The sequence below is a fragment of the Galendromus occidentalis genome, unplaced genomic scaffold (assembly GCF_000255335.2).
Source record: "Galendromus occidentalis unplaced genomic scaffold, Mocc_1.1 scf7180000077515, whole genome shotgun sequence".
In the NCBI taxonomy this organism is placed as follows: Eukaryota; Metazoa; Arthropoda; class Arachnida; order Mesostigmata; family Phytoseiidae; genus Galendromus; species Galendromus occidentalis.
In genome coordinates, this window is record NW_003805503.1 from 26,924 (window position 1) to 48,247 (window position 21,324).

The following is a 21,324-nucleotide window of genomic DNA, read 5'->3' on the forward strand; positions in this document are numbered from 1 at the left end:
CTTCGCGTGTCGGAGTTGCTCGCATCGGCTGCGCAGGTGATTTCGTTGCGGCAAGTGATCAATTCGTCGGCCCTGACTTCGCTTCCCTTGGACAGAGTCCAGACTCTTTACCAGCCGGCTGCTGATCCGGGAAAACTCAATCTCTTTCCGCTGATCGTAAGAAAATGAGGGCTCCGTGCGCCGTGGTTGCCGCGTCTGCCGAGCTCCGTGCCTCTTAGTCAGAGTTCCGTTCGAATGTCAACAACACGACCGTCAACATGAGCTCCATCTGTCATTCGCAGTGTCACATTCTACCTTTCCCATGTTTATTTCCGAGTGTTGCTCCCGTCTCTGTTCCATCAAGCATTCACTCTCGCTCGGAAGTTCTGTCACTCATCCGATAATGACGTAAGCCCCGATCACAGTGGACTCTGACTAGGTCGCGCTTCTCCAATGAGGGTCTGGGGAGGATCTCGAAGCGTTGGCTCGGTGCAGCCGAATCACCGCATACCGACCCCAAGCCATAAATCCACGTTCTGACACGATGCCGGGTGAACGCTTGTGGCGAGAATCGTTGCTGAAGTCTCAGTCTGCGCCGAACAACGAGACCTCTCTTCAACGAAAGAACAACGGGATCGTTTCGCAATCCCCGGCAGAATTCCACTCGGAGCGTCGGCGACTCCTCGCGTTAGAAACGCATTCGTACTTTATTGCTTAAATGCGCGTTAGGTTGCAGAGACTGAAGGTTGAGCAACTCCTAAACGGTGATCCATGGCTGAGCGAGGATGGAGCTGTACATCGATAAGAACTTTAATCTTCGACCGTCGATGACTCCGCCGATGACCATTGAAGCGGCCCAGGGAGCGAAAGTAAAGTGAGAAGTAAACCCAACGACGATACAGAATCGATGCTCATTCCAGATCGGTTCGGCTTATTTGTGAGATGCCCTCCGGGAGGAAATTAAAGTTATTCTCCTCTCTTTTTCCGTGAAGGTCGGCGTGAGCTGGTTAGGGAAAACTAGCTCACCCTCCAGAGCTGGAGAGAGGAACCAGAAGGAGAGCGTATTTTCAACGCTGCAAAACTTGTACGGTCAACTGTCGTAGCTGTCCAGTGTACCCTTTGCCTGGTCAATGTGGTCACTCGACTCGCAAGGCTGAATGACTAAGCTCCGGGGACCGAGCGAAAGTCTGAGCAGGCCTAAAGCGAATCACTTTGCATAAAATTCATTCTCTGGTCGCGCTCTCTTTCTTCGACGAAATTCATTTTCTGAGGATAGGTCGATTTTCCGTGTATTGTATCTCTCGTGGAGGTACCAACCCAATCTCCCTAGGTGAACTGACAAGTTCGTGGTAAAGAAAAGTGAAATGCAGGTAGGTTCGGCTCCTACTCGACTGGATTATCCTGATGACTGACTCACGTGGATTCTCAGTGAGGTCCGGGAACGACCCATGTACACAGTCACCCCGCGGTTCCGAGCCGCTCGACATCGCGGGAGTGCGGGGAGACAGTATCGTGCCAGCGAGCGTCTTCTGCGCGGCTTCACCCCGAAGCCTCAGCAGGGCGGGAGTTGACATTTCCTAATGCAGATGAGGAAGCAAGAAGTCGCCTGAGGCAGCGATAGTGGCCTCGACTTTTAAGTGGAGCCTCAGCCTCGAGTACATTGAGGCAAGAAAAAAAACTCCGATACAATCACGCCATCTCTGCTCCATAATAGCTTCTTGTTAGCTTATGCGCTTTCCCGCTGATTTTCCTGCAGGGTCTGGTTTAGCGGCTGTTACCCTTCCCACTCACCCTGCCCACGTTGTCTGCCATCGGTGTCGCCTCCCGGTGCTCTCAGCTCTCCCGTGGCCGAACCCCGTCCTGCGAAAGCATCGTTTGCGAGGCCCCATCTTGTCATCTGCCCTCGTCTCATGCCCGTGAAACTTAAAACCAATGAGGTCAGGGGCACCTGGAAACGCAGAGCACCTACACGCGACCGACAGCGAACAGACCTCTGACTGAGTCATAAACGCGACGGCGAATCAATTAAGAAGGAATACAATGAAGAAGAACAAAAAACAGATCATTTAGAAGGTCCCATTGCCGCTCGCGCGGGGGTGACCCTCACTCTTCCACCATCCCTCTCTCTCTCTTTTTCATCCTCGCTCGAGAGCTATCAAGGGTTTGTTTCAGAAATTCGGTCGTTTTCGCCTTTCGTTCGTGCTGCTGATATTGCTCCCCTGACGCGAATCTTTTCCTGACTGAGTATCACGTGGGAGCGGCAGCTACAAGCCGGAAGATAAACCTCAACTTCGTCGTCGTCTTCTTCGCTCACTCTGCCGTTGACTTCTCAGGGCTCTCTGCCCTTGACGTCAACTTCATTCGTCTTCCGCACTGAGGATATCTGAGCTTTCCGGGGAATAGCGCATTCGTAGAATAGTGCAGTGGGCGAGCGAGTCCGGAGAAGAACGCGCCTGGTTACTCGAGCCCCACGCCACGATATAATAATGCGAAATCTTTCGGGGACCTTCTCGCTCTCCTCCTCTTCCTTCATCGAATCGGGAGACCTCCGCAGGTATTGTACTATCACGAAGGGTGTCCCCGTAGGCTGACTCCGTACGGTCAGGACCTTCGTAGCTCCATCGACTCGAGTGAATTATTCGAGGCTCCGTAATACCGTCCTGTAATTGTGTGAGACTCATCAACTGAGATCCCTCATATGTCAAGGGGACCCCGCATGAGCACTGGAAGTGTCCGTGGTCCAACTCTGGTAGCCGAGCTGTAGTCCGGCTCGCCTTCAGCCATTCGATGACCGCCCTGCGAACGGCGAGCTCGATAGCGTGCCCCCCGTAATTCTTATAAATATTTATGCATGACTCAATTTGGTGTTGGGCTCGTCGCGGGAAGATATTAACCAATAAAGCATGTCAGAAAGGCAGAAGAGCCAATGAGCAAGCTTTCCCTAATTTAGCAGCATGCCGGCTGGGGACAGATGATGAGGCTGTCGCAACACTTATCGCGGAGGTTTTGGCACGTTTGCATGAGCAAGAAGCCGCCGACGATATCTGACTGTAAGCAATGAAGCGAGCATAAAAATGTGACGTAGCGGACATGTATTTCTAGCTTGTACTCCATGTACCGTGGGTTGCGAAGCTTTCTGCAGCGCGAACCGCTGTAGAAATTTAGCGAGTGCATATCCCCTAGTCAGGTAGACTGCCGTGATTATGATCGTGGCTCGCTTTGCGACCCGCCGGGAGTTCTTCCGATCGACCGACATCGAATGAGAGCCGCCGAGGGGAATCTTCTCTCATTCCTTCTCGCCTAACATGATGAGCGCGCATTGAAACCCCTGCCGGGCAACGACGACAAGGTCTACGAAGACAGTGACTGAAGTAGGTCGGGCCGTTCAAGAGAGCTTTGCGGAATCGCGAACTTGAAGCAGAGCCTCAGCCCCGAAGTGAACACTCGACATCCAACGACCTCGCTTGCCGCACAACTTGCCTTCCATGCAGCCGACAGCAACCATCCCCCAGTGAGGTAACCAACGGAGCGACCGACCGACCGACCGAGATAAAACTATCTTTTCTTTTTCCCTTTGGATCATCGTAAGACCCGGCTCAAAACTCGTACATCCATGCTGGTCCTTCAGACCTCAGAACTTAGTTGACGTGAGGCCGAAAGAGGGAAGGCGCGCGGAGGGGAGAGCCATCGTCAAGCGGCCTCGGAATTCTCGAGCGGGTCTCATAGCGGACATTGCTTCCACTGCACGAGCGAGAAAAGCGAGGGGGAAATCATGTGCAACGAAATCGGAAAGCGAGCACCCATGGGGGACGTCATCCCCGTATGGGAGATATCCCCGCTCAACTCTCGTATTACGTGTTCATACGATCATACGAATTTCGCGTATCGAAGGAAAGTCGTTCCCGATTGGTTCTCGTGAACGATGCAGGATCTTCGAGGAACAGGTCGCTGACGATGAGTGAGACGACAGGGTCGCAAGCCGGAGTGAAAGAGCGACTTGTAAGTCAATCGACAAGTATAGGTGAATAAGCACGCAAACAAGCGAGCGACCAAAATCCATCGTATGAATCCTGAAGTGAGCTCCAGCTGGGAATGCCTCGGGCCGTGTTCGGGTCGCAGAGTGGCAAGCGATGTTGACCAAATAAGATTACCTTGATCCGATCCGAGTCGGAGCATGTCGTTCGCTCGGTCGACACCCTGCGCGCTTGCTTTTCAGCCGGTCGACCGACCAAGCGAACGACCGTCCGGTCGGCTGCTTTACCACTTGGCTTTCCGAGCAAGCCGGTCGATCGGTCGGTACATCCGTTCAGCTATCCTTCCGTCTGTCTGTGGGTCCTCGCGCAGTGACCTCTCCAGCGCACTTGCTCTTGGCCTGCTTGTATCGATGCGGAATCTCCCGCGTCCTACAGGTGAGCACTTCGATAGGGGTCAACAACGACCTCACAGCCGCATTAGCTACAAATAGAAGAGACTCGTTGGCCAGCGACTTCGCTGCCAAGTTACTCTTTCGGCTTCGGTTTGTTTTCCATTCAGTCCTTGTGTTTTGTCAGGGTCGCCTTCAGTCTGTCTTCGCCTCACTTCGACGTCGGTCAGAGCTGACTCCTTCAACAAATGGAACGCCTTTGGCGACAGCAGGGAGATGCCCCTGGAAAGAACCCCTCCCATCGGAAACTCTCATTGTCGCCATTAAGTGAATAGATACCAAATCCTCGGGGACTACAGGACCTGACGACGACGACGAAAAAGGAGAACCGCCGCGGATTTGTTGCCGCAATAGTCGCCCACAAGTTCTCTCAGCGGCGGCTCGAGACATAATTCGGCCTGTCGAGCTCGTCGGCAGAAGACGGATGTTGTGTGGTCGGCTTGAATGTCGCCATGAAAGACCTGGAGCTTACAGTGGGATCATAGAGCCCGCTCTTCTCGGTGCCTAATTGATGCTGTCGGACATCGTCGTCACAACGTAATCTGGACACTCGCAGCACTTGCCGGCCGTCACTATGTATGTCCTCATTGTTGTTTCTTGGTGTGATCGGATCGTTCCCGGAGTCTCTGAATTGTTTTCAGTGCTGTTCATGCAGCTGCTGCCGAAGGCGCTCCTGTTGTCATTAATGAACCCGATCTCACGAGAAGCTCAGAAATATGTTTTTGCTTCCCACGTAAACCGGATACCGTGTTTAAATCATTGTTTGCTAGATTGGGAATCTGATGCTCGATGAATACATCACTCCATCATCTCAACTCCATCAGCGATGCTCCCGATCTCCCATTCTCCCCGGGGGTGCGAATCGTGTCGCTCGCCCGGTATTTTCTCTCCTCTTCGTCGTCGCTTCGTCGAGTAAGCTACCGAATACGGGCGAGCTGTGTTGATACGAGCCAGCGTATGATTGAAAGAAAAAGAGCCGAGATTGCTTCACTGACGAATCGCGGATCATCTCATCGATGCCCCATCTCGCTGACCGAACACTGAAGCCGGCACCCGTTCGTCCGCCCGCCCGCCTGCCTTCCATGAGTCGGGAGGAATATTCTCTCATGGGCTCCATGGACGAGCTGCCCTCGGCCGAAGGCGCAGCTGATCACACACAGTTGGTAGTGGGCGAGCGAGGTCGTCGTCGTTGTTCTCGGCAGCAGTTGCCGAAAGTGGGAATTCCGCAATATCGCTCCAATCTTTCGGAGAGTGTCGGCGTCGCAACTTCGAACGGAATGTCGGCTGCGTGGGGATCCGACACTTGGATTCTGTTGCTTCTTCGCGCGGGACGATTGCTCGTCAGGCGATTCATGTCACCTTAGACCATCTCCTTTGGAAGATCTTGCGAGGGGGAGCAGAAGAAAAGGGTAAACAAATGTCATAATTTCATTTGACATCTCCTGAGGCGAGTCAACGCGCCGAATGGGCTGGGTGGGAGTGAAGGGAGGGGAGGGAGGGGGCGAGCAACAAGGAAGCACTCAGCATCAATTGCTCTCGGTACACTGGATCGGGCCGTCAAGCAGCCCCATGTGTATGTTTACAGAGTGCTGTAGTACGAGACACCGAGGACTTCCGTTCCCTATGCGAACGAATGGAAAATAAAGACCACTGCCCGAGCGCGTATACATCACGAATGACCCGCTTGATGTATCATTCACGGAAATTCGCCTTTGCGAGCTATCGGTTACCCCGTCCGGCATGCCTCGTTTCCTGGTCATGACGTCCGCGGAAATACGAGCGAGTTTTGCATTCAGTCTCTTCTCGAAATCCTCAGGGAGCCGTGTGCTGTCGACCAGGCGAACCGGGAGGGTCTGTGGGCGGTGAAAGAGGGAAAGCGCAATGATAGGTCTCACCTCCAGAAATATCGATCCGTTCCCAGAAGTCCATCGAACAAACCCGCAGACAATCCGCGGCTTTAGGATGAAGATCCATGGTCGAGACACATATTCATATCCGACTCTCAAACCGAATGGTAGATGGGCGAAACTTTGAATACCTCTCGCGAGCGGATTGAAATCGATCTGACAGTTCTGATCGGAGTTGAGCGGACCCGTAAGGTTCAGCTGGTTCTTCCTCAGAATTTCTCTTCGTTTCTCCAAACCGCCCGCTGTTCTGTCTCGCCGCACCTATGAGGTGACCCCCGCTCTGAAGTGTCTGCCAGACCGAGGTCCGAAGACCTTGGTCGGGACTCTCTCCGCGGACCCACGTTCCAAATCCGCGCTTCTCCCGGCGGATCGAAAGTGCGGGTCGTTCTACAATAACGCTTAATCTCTCGAGAACTCGGATGAGTATTCGGTCGAGGAACGTTCCCGCGCCGCGACGATTTTACCGATGAAACTGAATAGGATTTCCTGTCCTTCCGCCCGGCCTGATTATTTCATTCCTCAGGGAAGGCCTTTTTTTCGCTCCGGGGCGCTCTTGAGCGGAGCCGACCGCCAGGAAGAGAATTCACACATGAGCTACATGTTCCAAGAGTCGTGATATTTTTGGCCTCCGGAGTGTCATTTTGCCCATTTCGTCATCTTACCCTAGGGTTGCACGGCATGAGCAAGGCTCGAAGTTTGGTGGACAATTCTTCGAGGATGGACTCCAGGAGCTCGCTCTAGAAGAGTATTTTTCATGGTCTCCGAAGGACCAATCGGTAAGCACTACCGTCCGGGGTATGTATGTAGGCGAACGGGCAAGCGGCCAGCCAGCCGGCTGACCGACCGGCCAGTCAGACCTTCCAGTCGCTCGGTCAAAAGAAGCCATTCATCATCCACTGCTCACCTGTGATCCCAGAATGTGTTCGCATACCTTACAGCAGCAATATTAAGTCTGTAGTTTAACTGAGCGCCCGAAAGCCTTGATGCCCACCCTTGCGCTCGCCGAACTCATCGACCTCATGGCTGCCTACTCCCGCCGACCCGTGAAAGTCGGTCATCAGTCTCCGATGCTAACAGGGCCTTGCGTCGTCTTGACTTGCCTCGCATCGTCTTGACTTGCGCTGCTATGTCTTGCTCTGCCTCTTTCTGCAGCCAACAATGATGGATATTGAGCTTAATATTTATGACGCGGGCGCATCTTGCCCATGACCCTTACTTGCGACAGAAGAGAGCCTAAGTGCTTGGCACGCACTTGCGACCGGTTCCCTACCAATACTGGGGAATATTGCTTTTCCTTTGTGTGCGCTCGGCGTTTCTTCGGTTCCAAGTCGACCGGGAAGTTCCGAGTTCCAGTAAGCCGGTATCAATGACTTTTAATCTTAGCCGCGCTCAAGGTCATCGGAACAAACAAGTTTGTAATCAGCAGACTCCACTCGTTCCCGATCGAGGACCTCCGGAGGGACTGACTTCAAATGTTGCTGTGGGTCAAGGAACAAAAAAGTACTCTTGACATTCCACGGTTGCCCGCACGTGGAGTTCCTCTCGTCATTGACTCGGAAGACTTGGTCGCTGGCGCATGAGATGTTGAGCTTACTTTACATAAAAGTTCAGCTCTCACGAACTCGTCCAAGTTTCCTACAGTTTTTTTTTTCGCTCTCTGCGGGCAATACGGAGCCTCTCGGGTTAAATTCACGGCCGATTCCGTGCACGAGTTGAATAATTCAAGATGCCGTTCGACATGCCGTTGACCTGAGGGCCAGGCCACGTCGTCGTCGGCTCGTTGGGGAAGTAACAATTCACTGACGGCCAGCGAACGCGGACCGTGACTTGTACGGTCGTCATGGACGGTGTCGTTGTTGTTCTCAGAGTTTATCGAATATGTCTCCGGCACCTGCTGCCAGAATCCAGCAGCTGAAGACCTTGATCTGCTGTGCTAGAGCCATTTCCCCTGCCGCAAAGCGGGACAGGGGACGCCATCGACGCCGGACGACGCGACTCCTTGTCATGCGAGTTACGATTGGCGTAGCGGAAAGAAACTTGAATTTCGGACGACGCTCTTTCGCAGTGCAGTCACGCGCTACCCGCACTGCACCTGATCCTAGAGGGGTCAGAGGCGGAAGGAGGAGTATTTCATTGGGAAATTCGGGGATGTCGCAAGCGTCGCGAATCAAGTTCCTGCGCTTCAGAGGCGATAAGTTCAACCTGTGTCGACTGTTGACTCAGGGGATCATGTTCGAGAATTGGCTTTGATACTGATCTCTTCAAAGAGGTCATCGGCAGCGAGGATCATGGAGAATATCTCGCTCTCCAGTCGAGTAATGATCGAACGACCGATCCTAATTATTGTCTGTGCCCTGCTGGAGAAATCACCGATTTGACTCGGGAATCGGGGTTCTCAGCGTCCCACGCTTGAATATCCCGCAAAGAGAAAATAAGAATCGAGTTTTTTGAAGTGTTTCGCGCTGAAATGAACTTGAAGAATGCTTTACCCGCACAAATCTAGAAAGCTCGAGTCACGTGGTCGTTGTTGTTTTTTCTTCGCTTCCTCCCGGTTGCGACGAGTTGAATCCCTGAAGCTTGTTCAACCTCGAGAGTATTACACGACTGAAGTACCGGGGGAGCGTGTCTGAGGGAGAGGGACCGGAAAGAAAAGCGAAGGATAAGTAAAGAAAACTCGAGTGAGTTTTATTTCTCGAGAGATCTCACGGAGAGAGACACGGACAGACGGGACGAACATGCAGGCAGACAGGAGGACGGGCAGGCGGAGAAAAGGTCAGCCGCCCGACCGGATTGCCGGATTGCGGCACCTGGGTGTGAAGGAGTTGTCGCGCGTGTATGTATGTATGTATGTATGTATGTATGTATGTATGTATGTATGTATGTATGTATGTATGTATGTATGTATGTATGTATGTATGTATGTATGTATGTATGTATGTATGTATGTATGTATGTGTGTATGTATGTATGTATGTATGTATGTATGTATGTATGTATGTATGTATGTATGTATGTATGTATGTATGTATGTATGTATGTATGTATGTATGTATGTATGTATGTATGAATGTATGTATGTATGTATGTCTTCCGAACGGCACCCTCTTCGGTACTTACAGCTGCCGTTCTCAAGATTTTGACCACCACTGTATGTATGGTGGACGATCGTTTCTGATAAATTCTGTCGTCGAAATGCCCTCTCCGCAAGCCTGTCTCGCATGTTATCTCCTGCGTACCGCCTGGATCGGATGAATGGCGTCCTTCCCTCCCGTACTGGGCTCCTGGTGCCGCTGTTGCTGCGGATGCGCGCACTGAAGTCCTCGGAGCGGCGCGCTCGGCGCATCGAGACTTCGAGGTTTCCAAACGAGCTCAGCTGTGACGAATACGGGCGGTTTGCCGATTCCGGAATTCGGTTTGTATGCTTGGGGCTGGGACGGGCGCAGGCAGCAGGAAGGGCCGATGCACGGAGCGCCAATCTCCTCCAGTCATTGAAGGACAAGTGTCACAAGTGGAGTTGCTGTAACGGCCATCCGACAGACGCGCGGGGAAGAATCCGCGTTGCGAGACTGCTCACCGCTCACCATTATGGAAGCAACAGCGACAACTGCGTGGAGTGCTTCCTTCCTTCCCGGTCGGCTCGATGAAAAATGAATGCTGTCCATGCATCGTGCCGACCGTATAGCACCGATGTCTTCCCGCGTGGCTAGCCGACCGGTCGGACGAGCGTCTAACGACTCTCGTTGGGTGTTTGTCGGTGTGTTTGTCTTTCCGATCGTAAGCCTCCACGACCGCGGGAGCTCGTGGGCCTGGTTGGTATCAAAGACACTCAATTGTTTTTGCGTCTTCCTTACCCATTGAAACTTTCGTCGATACCTCAGCGATCATCGGAAGAACGGTCGATGGAAGCCGAAGACCGAGTCGAATGATACCCCATACGAGGAGACCGAACTGAGTGTTCGATGTTTTTTCCCATTCTCCCCGCAGTTCTCGAATTCATCTCCCTCATTAGCCCGTACATACGTCTCTTCCACGGCTATCCACGGTGTTGATCCGCATCCAAAGATCTTGTCGCATGGGAACAATCATTGTCATGATGATAAAAACCTCTCTCCAAGGATGTCGGAACAAAGCGAAAGGTCGAACGTGGCAGAAATTCTGCCGGACGATCGATGAAAAGCAATGAGTTCTCTCGTAGAACCACTGCAGGGATCGACAGAATATATGTAGGTCGACGGACAGAAGCCAAATAAGAAGGAGCGACGAACGAGATGACGAACTGGTGCGAGCGAGCGAGCACAAGTGCACGTCGGACGTCAACAAGCACATGTTGTAGCCTCTCGACAGATGGCAGTTTCGCTTTGAGAGCTCAACGTCACAGATTGAAGGCCGCGTCCGGTTCCGTCCTCTAACTGGCAAAGATGGCTACCAGGAGAGTTCCGGTCCCGAGGAGAAAAGTGGACGGGAAACGCCATGTGGGTTACGTGAACCGACACGCTAGCTTTCATTACTTGGTAGCGCCAGCAGCAGAAGGGAGCTAAGTTTTTTTTCATATTCCATTATTTATCCCATCGTTCGGGAACATGCACCCCGAGCGTAGTTCTTGAGGAACTACCTCAGAACTCAGAATCAGGAGCCGGAGCGTGCCGCTAGAGTGGGTGAAGACGCGATTCGGTTGTTTTTCTATCAGATCGATCGGGAGCTCGGCCTTCCGTGGTGCGTCAAATCTCATTAATCGCAGCTGGTGGGGGCTTGGCCAAGCGGCAGTTGCTCCAGCGGCAGCTGGACTCTCACAATGGAGGTTCAGTGTAAACAGGGTATGTGAGATATTGTTCGAGACCAAGTGAGATTATTTACGGGTGCATGAGGGCGTCTCCGGTCGTGGGACAAACTCACCGACGTTCTCCGTCGCGTCGTCGGTGGGAAACTCTGTGCAAGGAAGCAATTTGCTGCGAGAAGAAATTAAGGTGCTCTTTACGGGTGGGGACACGTTTGAGTCTGAGGGAATAAGTGACCCGGGGACGGAAATAAGAGGGCAACAGCAGTAGCCGGCGCAAAGAGATTCCCCGTCATATAGCTTGGAGAATTGTGGTCTTTGTACCACTGCACGTTCTTGTCATTTGCGCTCCATGCAAAGCACGTAGCGACGTCCAACTGCTCTTTCCGGCGGGATTTTGTTCCTACTGAAAAGTCACGAGTAGGGTTTCTGAGAAGACCTTGTCATACGTGGACCTCATGTTCGCTCACAAACATGGGACTGAGCACGCACGATTCTCATTGTCGGAGCTGGAGTTTTCTTTGATCGGATCTACTCGAGCCTTCAGCGACTGATTGGAAAAATCTCGAGGCCGATATTGCGAGGAAGTTTACGGCTTCCCCGAGGGCAGTTCAGCGGGATGAGCGAGTCAAGGCTCCCTGTACTGCTCTGCGGTCGGTGAATCAACCCTTGTTTGTTCGGGCGCTTCCGCTTCGATCGCACGCATACAAATATAATACAGGCGACTGAGCCCTCGTTTCTGGCGGGGGTCGATCGCTTATTAAGTAAGCGCACCGGACCCATCCACCATCATCGATATGTGTAGAATGACGAGAGGAAACTCTCAGTATCCGATTATCCAATTCTGTTTGCAGTACACTGTCCGAGTTTGGGGCTTCAGGCGGATTGTTAGCGCAAACTAGTTCCAGGCAGAGTCGAGTCCCTGCGAGCGAGACCAGTGACCCGCGGTCGACAGACTGACGGACTGCTCGCCTGACAAACGAATGACGGTCGGACGACCATCGGAATTTCGCGCGGCCAAAAGCATCGCTTTGCGCGGATAATTGTATATATTGGCCGGGCCGGTGCCTGCCTCGTCGTTCACGACTATCGACGGCTCTCGACTGTTTGCTCACTTCATCTCGAGCATCGTTCGTTAGTGATAGATAGATGGCTGAGCTCGCGTGTCAACACGAGTGTCCCACCATGATGGTTACCGAACTTCCTGAGCGGCTCTTCGATTTTATTCAAAACAATACTCGTCTCCCGAGACGGCTCGGTTCTCGCAGCAGAGAGGAATAACTCTAGACAACGAGCTCAGAGCGCGAGCAGGTCGCTCGAGGGACTCATGATACCTGCGATTCGATCTAACGCTCAAAATTTATCGCAATCGTAGATGACACATCTTCCCCAAAGGAACGTATCGCTCTCGCGTCTCGGAGCGTCAGCCTCGGGGCTTCTCGGTCTTTTTTTTGACATCGAATCATGAGGTTATGATATTTCGCTCGAAGGGAGCAGAAGATGATACCGCCAGACTCGGCAAGAATACCGCACCTGTCGTGTTCACTTCACTCCCGCTCCCACGAGCAGCTTTTCTACCTATGTCCGCCGAGCCGACTCTTCCTCTTCTCGACCTCCGGGACTCTCTCTCTGATTTTTCCTCCGGGTTGATGGGCCCGCTGAACGATTCAATAGGATTTGTAGGATGGATAGAGAATTCAAACAGGCACCATCGAGGGGACCCGGATGATTTCTACCGGCAGGGTCTGTTTGCGGTCATCCCGGGCGTCAGGGAGACCAGGACGTGAACGAGAAGTCCATCAGGGCTCGCGAATCATCGGGATCTGCTCCGTGAATAAGCTCAGATTTGAAAATTTGCCTTGTGGGGGAGCCGCGGGGAATCCGCAACTTGAGTCCTGTTCGAAGCTAGACACGATTGAAGAAAGGCTTCCATGCAGATGTCAGCTGATCGTTCGGTTGTCTCTTGCGCGCGTCACAATCGAGAGGATAGCGTGCTTGTGGTTTCGGTTCGCACTCGATGACTCCTAAGGTCCATGCTTATGGCAGCTTAGAGGCAACTAAGCGCCCGCCGATCATCTTGCCCGAATCAGATTCGACGGGTCCGCTGTAAGAAGGTCCTCTCCGCTGAAGCGCACTCAGCGCTCTCTTCTCCCCTCCTGCTGCACCTCTAGCTCCCAGAGGTGTTCATCCATCGAAATCAATAGCTCCCGTTGTTCTAGAGCGGAACATGGCCTACGTCAAGAACGCCTCGGGCGGCGTAGGATGAGCGGTACCGAATAGCAAATACATTCAATAGGCCATCACAGACGAGGTCCGCTCAAGCAGCATCTCATAGGTTCGTGAACTTCCTACTTGACAGCTTTCCCTTACGCCTTTCTCCGGTGGACGAGTTCTGTGGGAGAGGGAAATGGCGAACGGAAACACCACCGGAAATTCCGTTTTTTACACCAATCATAGGATGCCGTCGTTGAATTTGCCTAAGGAGCTCGGATGGAGTCGAGCATCGTCTCACGAGGCTCCCTGGAGCACTATCCTCTCTTATGGTCTATACCAAGGAATCGAGAGAGGAAAACTAAAACGCTACGTACATTGAATGACTCTAGCAAGTCCCGCAGTTCGTCAGGCGATCCCCACGGAGATTCCAAAGTTTTACCCGGGAATGCTTCGAGAACCACGTGCTTCGAGAAGGGATGCGAAGACTTGAGACATCCCTGCAATGCTTCATTCTGGAATCAACCTCCAAGTCGTCACGCTGATAACGTTGTCCAGGGATCCGTGTTCGTTGGGACGCATGTCAGAATGTCGGTCATGGAACCTCCTGCCATGGAGCATGATATGATCGCCGCGGGAGCCAGTTGGTGTCGGCAGGCCACAGGCAAGAGCAGCCACACGCGTGATGTGTTTGCCTGTTGCAAGCGGAATGGTGGAGGCTGATTGGAAATTGACATTCATAGAAGGAAGGCGGAGGGGGAACGCATCCTGGTCTCGCTGAGAGTTTGAATATCCAGAAACACGTCATTTCCATCGTCGGTAGATCAAGGCGAGCAAAAATAACAAATAGAGAGGCCTCTCGGGATCCGGTAAGGGGGGCGCTAGCGGAGGAATCCACGGTGACATGAACCTGACGAAGGAGGGCGTCGAGGAGGAGCAAAAAATCCAGGATCCGTCGATCAAGAATTCGTGTCCAAGTCTGGTGGGAGTCTCCAGGGTGACTAAATCGATGACCCGCGTAATGACGGCTTCGAGACGCCTGAAGCCATGCGGCTGTATCCTCAACTTCATTCATCGGTCTCTATATCTTTACCCGCTCCCACTGACCGCGACTTCTGCTCCTTTTTCCCTGTTTGGAATGGTCACGGCGATTCCTCAAAAAGTAGAGGTCGACTCCGTTGCACGCCTCAGTTCGAAGGTCAGTGACGAGATCCTCTTCCACTCATTTCTCCTCATTCTCTCGCGACGAGAATTGAAAGGGGAATAATGTTGGCTGACGCGGAGAAGTTGATGGATGCGTTTACGAACGCCTTACTCACTTTTCAGAACCCGTTGCTTGAAGTGACGCTGTTCGTGGTGGTAATATCATGGCTCCTTCTCCTCCTGTGAGTCGGAATGGAGAGATCCCCGGACGGCTCCGCCGCTCTCATGAGGCCTCTACTCCCCCATCTCAAGCCAGGGGCGTCGGTCGAGAAAGTGAATTTCAATGCGGAGGGCGGACGGAGAACACGTTTGGCCTCGGTGGCTTATTTATCTTTCCGTCTTGTACGACCCGCTGTCAAGATGGTGGCCTTCTGCCTGTCTGCTGCTGCTTCCGCTGCCTCCATCTACTGAACATTCTGCCGCTGCTGCTGTTGTGGTTTTCTCAACAGTCAACGGAACAAGAAGGGTTGACCCGCTTCCTCTCTTGAGAGCGAAGGGCAAGGAGCTGTGCTTAAAACGAGACGCGACAACGGTCCGTGATGACCCCGCGCTCCGCTACCGACCAGAGTTGCCACTATGGGAGGGAACGACAGCCTGTCTGCCGCTTAAACAGTGCGGTGACCAGCACTTGGACGAAGTTCATTAGCTAGCTGCTAAATTTATTCAGGCAGGTCCTCCTACAAGCAGCTTGTCGTGTCATGAGGTCGCAACGCGACCCCACCGACTTGCTTCTCGTTGGTCAAGCCGTTCGACTGGCTCCCTTCCCTGCTCACCTAGCATAGCTTTTCTCACTGCCGTCCAGATTGACGAGTAGGACGAAAAGGCAACAACGAGTTGCCGAGAGCCGACTCGCCGAGAGGAGCGAAGCGGTTCCGTGACTTCAACGATCCCACGTCGGAAAGTCGCTTAGTGGCTGGAGTGCGCGGGATCAAAAGCTCGCGAAAATTTCTATTACTTCGCCACCCTCATGGCATGAAAGCGAATTCCTAGCTTCTGACGCTACTCAGAAAAAACTATCCGCCCGTCCGCGGCATGCATGTAGTCAGCGTAGCCCATCGCAATTGTTATTGATTTGCCGTTGATCGATTCTCTCCCTCCGGGATTCTTCCCGAGGGACCCCGCATTCACTGAGGGTTCGCGAAGAGATCTATTCTTTCAACACCCATCAGCTCATGGCGAATTCTTCCTATGCTACAGTCCCTGGCTCGTCGAGCCCGTCGAGAGAAACGATGTCCGGTAAATAGCCTATGGCGCACAATTTTCGGCTGGTGACAAGCTGGTGAGGTGTTGACGAGGTGCAGGCTGCAGGGCCCGGTCCCGGATCTGTCCCCGCTAAATCTGGGTCTGGATCCCACGAAGCACAGTCGGCCGTCATGCAAGGGGACAGATAGCTGACCGTTGACGGTCTTCATCGACGTGAGTCCGCAAGGCGCGGAGAGATGGGGCGGGATACAAGAGATAATGATCTGCATCGTTATTCTCGCCACCTCGAGCAGCCATTGAGCCGGAGCCCCTCGGTACCGTTCTCCCGCGTGTAATTATATAGAGAAGAAAGACAAGCGGCAGAACATGTGTACGCTACTGAGTGAGCTCCATATGTGTCCCGCAACAGCCTGCTTTTGACGAGCAGAATGGGGAGCGCCACGGGCTGTGACTGCGATGTACATCTCTGGATGACTGAGTATATTGTATTACATCAAACCAGATTGCAAGAAAATCATGCGTGAGAATAAGATTCGGAAACCATTAGCTCATGCGACTCGGGGCGTTCCGGAAACAATCATCGCTCTTGCCTGAGGCTGAGTATTTTTTTGAAAGTAGGTAAGTTCGCCCTTCATCGCTCAGCGAGCGACTTTCGACCTCGCAGCACAGGAAGCCAAGAAATATCTTCGGAGAGTGTGTCTCCTTTCAAGTCGGAACGTTAGGCCGGCTTATCATTTTAAGTGTCTCCTTGGTTGACAACGTAAGCTTTCCGAGATCCATGAGGCATGACCTTCGTCCGTGTCGACGGGAAGAGCGGGGGCTGGTATGAGAGTGAAATTCAAGTCCAGCCGGTGAAGTGCGGAAAAGGAGCCATGGTGAGGGAGCAGATTACGGAATGCTGATGGCGATTTCGAGGATTGGTGCTCTGCGTTGCCATCTTCCGTATGTTTATGCACACAAGTCGAGAACACCTGAGCGGTACGCGAGGGGATTCCCACTGATTCTCAATCCTGACGGAGGCGGAGCCTCTCCGTCGCGGGCTCGTCTGCAAATCTTGCCATAATGGCTTGACTACGTTCCGCAGTCTTCTTGGTACGGGTGCGCTAGGCAGATTACTCCGTATATTGACCGCGCATGCTGCGCTCTCCGCCGAGGAGGGCTCGGATCATGGGTATCGAAGCTCGGCATCGAGAGACGTGCCGACTGTCTCCAGAGTCGATGAACTCGTGCATCATGGGGAAAGACGGCCCTTCGATGTTCGATCGAGACGGTGTTCGGAGGGTGACAATGTAGAGGACGGCCGGTAAGGAATAAATGAAGTCGTGAAAACAAGTAAACACTCATTTTTTTCATCGGACTCCCAATATTGTAGCCTAAATTGCCTTGCTGGGGATTGCCAATAGATCAGTGCTCTTCTCAGATTCCTCACCGAAGTCGTGGAACTGTGATACAGCGAGTCGAGGGGTATCGATAGTGTGTGGCTCTCGACCCTCCGACACTGTGAAAAGGATCAGCAACAGGTGCTGCGATTGTTCGATAGAGCCCTAGCCTCGAATTTCCTCCCAGTCGTCCTGTTGAATTCCCGTTGTGTTCGCTCGCCAATAGTTGTCCCTCTCCACTGCATCGAAACATCATATTCGCAGAAATTGTCAGCGAATTACAAGATGAGTGTCGAGGAGCGGCTCCTCGAGGACTTGATCGCGGCATGCAGTGAGAACCCCCTGCATCCAAGAAATGGTCCCATCATCCACATACGATGACATGTACCCCCTTCCGTACACTTTGAAATCTTCTTCAGTGATTGGAACTGCACTGACGAACCCGTCGGTGAGGTGGCGTGAGAGAAAGCGAGCGAGCGAGCGGTAAACCAGGACGAGAAGACTCGACGAACAGCTTTCTGACTACACACGGGCGGTACCGCAAGTGCTCGCTGGCTGTCGAGTTTTATGGCTCGGGATAGGCGAAAACACGCCAGAGATCAGGACATGCATCCAAAGGAACAGCTCTATTATCGAGCCGGCAAGCAAGTCGGAGGGCAGTCCAGCAATTCCAGTCAAGAAGCACCGGGCTTGCGAAGGCAAACGGGCTGGGCTTGTCGGAGTCGATTTGGCGCAGCCCTTGGCCAACGAACTCTGACGGGATTTCGCAAAGCATATACCAAGTAGGCTATGGAGCCCTATTCAAGGGCAGCCGATTCCGACCGGCAGACCTACTCAATCACTCATTCAATCGCTCACAATCATCGTATCCGCCACTCGTACCATCAGCCAACCCGAGCAGTTTGTTTGATCTCCCACGATCCTTGCATCACTACATCCTTCCGGCGGCTCACCAAAGTTCGCAAGCCCCTTTTCTCGGAGGAGTGCGCGACGGCCAGAATCGGCGGCTTGGAATCTCCGCAAAATCAAACAGGCACCAGCGAACGGAGAATATGCTCTTGTATTGCTGATGCCGTGGCTCCCTGATGCTTGCGTCTCATTCTTTCATGCTGCTCCGTGAACGTACGACGCTCATCAGACGTGACGTGCCGGTGCTGTGCTCCCTCTTCCGAGCGCAGACTTGCTTATTCCCCACGCTTGACCGGGAAAAAGCATCAGCTTATTGCTTCTAGTAGAACAAGATGGATTGCGCGATCAGGATTTTGATAGCGTCTCAGGACATTGAAATCTGCGGGTTTGCCGGGCTCGTCTTCATTGGGGCTGCATCGAGTTGAGCGGCCGGACTCGCGATAATTCATCGATTCCAATAAACTTTCCTCCATTTCCGGATCGGGGAATCGCTTGAGGTCTTCGCCTTGGGTGGATTTTCTTCGCGGGCGATGATGATGGACTTCACTCGGATACAATTACTCAACGATACGACTCGGGTCCGTTGGTGAAGCGATCCTCGCATTGCCGGACACCGCGAAGCCCATCGCGTTCCGGCACAGGAGGGGCCTTTGACCATTGGATTCTTCCGCCTCTAACAGGCTGAAGCATATGATCCTCCCTTGGATAGATCAATTCCTGATCGCGATCATCGGCCTAATCCGCGAGACAAAGGGAGCGGCTGTTCTTCTTAATAGACGTCAGTCGATATTGAAACGGCTGCCTGACCGATTCACCGACTGACGGTCCGCCGCGAGTGAGAACCGAAACAAGATGAGTGGATCAGATTGAATGTTCGAAGGAAGTGGCTGTCGTTTGACGGCTCGTTCGGGAGAGATTTTATCCCCCGGTAAGGGCGCGACGGCCGCAATAGTCGTCGGAAGTCAAGGGATGTGCCATTCGTTCATTCGCAAATCATTCTGAAAACCATCCACTCCTCCTTCGACGGCAGTGTGAAGGGCCCGAGGCATTAGAATTTGAATATTGACGATAATAATTAAAATAGTGACAGCGTTGACGAGAATGAAGCGACATATTCTGATGTCGCCTTTCCTATTCCAGGTGAGTAGCCGAGAACCGATCCACAGCTGGGTGGACGGCCTCATTGGTTGGTTGTTCGATCGATTTATTCATGGGACGGAGCGACGCGACGCCTCGAATTGTGAAATATTCGAAGCAATATGTACCACGAGAGAAGTCCCCCACGCTGATAGTTCCGAAAACTGGTTTCCCGATCGATTATTTCCGCCTAGTATTTGTGTAGAAGCGTGCCACAGCTTTCTAGGTGGACATATGCATGGAACGCAGCTATAATTCAGACTCTTCGTTCCGAACCGGAAAAGAAGGGATTCGACTGTTCTACTGAAAAAATATGGAGGAAAGTTCCGTGGGCTAGAGTACGTGGCGAGCGGTAGACGCACACGTCATGCAATCAGGCTAATGCTACCGCTGTCACGGCACACCATGAGCATTCTACGATACGTGCATGTTATGAGGCCCAGTGGGTGCCCGAGGCCGGCTCCTTCCGTCGGCCATGGCGCGAATTAAGAGCTATTCCATGCTTTTTCGTCGCATTAGCCCACACAGGCATCCAATCGCGATGACGGGTAGTCCGTCTCCGTGCCCGCGCGGGCGGCTCACGCGTAGCTCCTCGCGAACAACTTGGATGAACGTCTTCCTTAACTCTAGGTCAAGGCGGACGAAAGTTAGCTTGCAGACGAGATTGAGGCCCGAACAGCGATGCGAAAGCCGAACGGCGAGCGGCGTGGGGACCTCCGACTCGCGTAAACGAACAACATCAGCCGTCGGGATGGCAAGTTGTCCTACTTTGTGTGGTCAAACAGCCGGAGAGCTGGCCAGTGAGGCCGGTGGTTGGGACAGCCTCCAGCCCGCGGGTCAAGCGGCTAACCGGAGAAGAGCGCGACTCTTTATAGCGAAGCAACTCTAGCACCCGACCGATCTCCCGGTCGTTCCCCATTGGTTTTATTATCCAATCAAACTCAAAAAGATTACTCAGCCAATTACTTCTAACCCCTTTCAATTTTTCTGCGGCTAGAGATCACAACGCCGATCAGAGCGTCGACCGATGATGCAGATCAAGGGGTCGAGTTCACCGTCAGCAGAGTTTCCCCTCAACGGTGATCGGCTTCATTTGGGGAGTGTTGTACATACTTGTGTATGTTCGCGCACATGACTCCATATGGGAGAAGAGCATGAATAGGCGCATGCTCTCCCCTCCTTGGAATGAGACGCCGTGGAGCTCGAAGCGTGGCGATTGCGGAACAGCAAACTTCGAGCGTGGATTTCTCCGTCGGAGAAGCACCATCACGGGGCCCTCCGCTCACCCGACCCCGGGTCAGTATTAAATTGGTCTGGCCACAGTCATGGCTAAACGCTCGAAGAATGTTGATGTTATTCGGTAATGAGCAAGCGAATGGAGAGACGAGCGAGCTGGCGGACAGGCCGGCCGGCGAGTGAGCAAGTGAGTAAGCAAGCGGCAATGTATTCTCCTACGCCTCCTATTACGCGTCCGCAACATCTCGTGGCATATTTAATAGAACAGCTTGACATATGAGCTGACGGCGGTCTCCATGCTCGATCTTGTCGATGTCCTTCGATGCCAACCACTGGATATCCGGCAACACCAGTAGGAATATGTGGCTCAAGACAGACGAACTTATAAATAATATCGAGTAGATCGAGAGGCGATATATCGACTCACTGCGTATCTAGATTCCCACGGTGCCGAAGGGCGTTGATTTCGCTAATAATATTGCAGAAACAATTTATTGCTCATCGCTTAACTCGAACGGTGGGAAGTATTCTCTGACGTGATTCGTCCCCATACAACTGTTCGTGTCGGCCGGGGAGACCATCGAGAGGTGTCTGAATGCTCCGACCGCCACGTTTCGACACTTGAGACAATCTTGTGAGGACGGGTCGCAGCTCTCGAGGCGCGCTTCGCCTTATCGAGCACACGGCGGCTGCCCAGCGTCGGGCTCAGAACGATCTCTTCAATAAATTGCTCATTATCTGAGCGATGACCATATCTTAGACACGCTCACGCTGCGGGGAAAAACGCCTGTCCATTCATCCACCCTTCGACCGTTCCGTCCGAGTGAAGGGTGAGACGAAGAGCCGGCTGGGAGCGCGCCGAGCGAATACACGTCGATGATGGGAGCATCAGAGGCACCTGAATTCAATCGAATCGATTCCGTAGGCATTAACTTCCGACATGGTAAACATCCCATCCGAAAT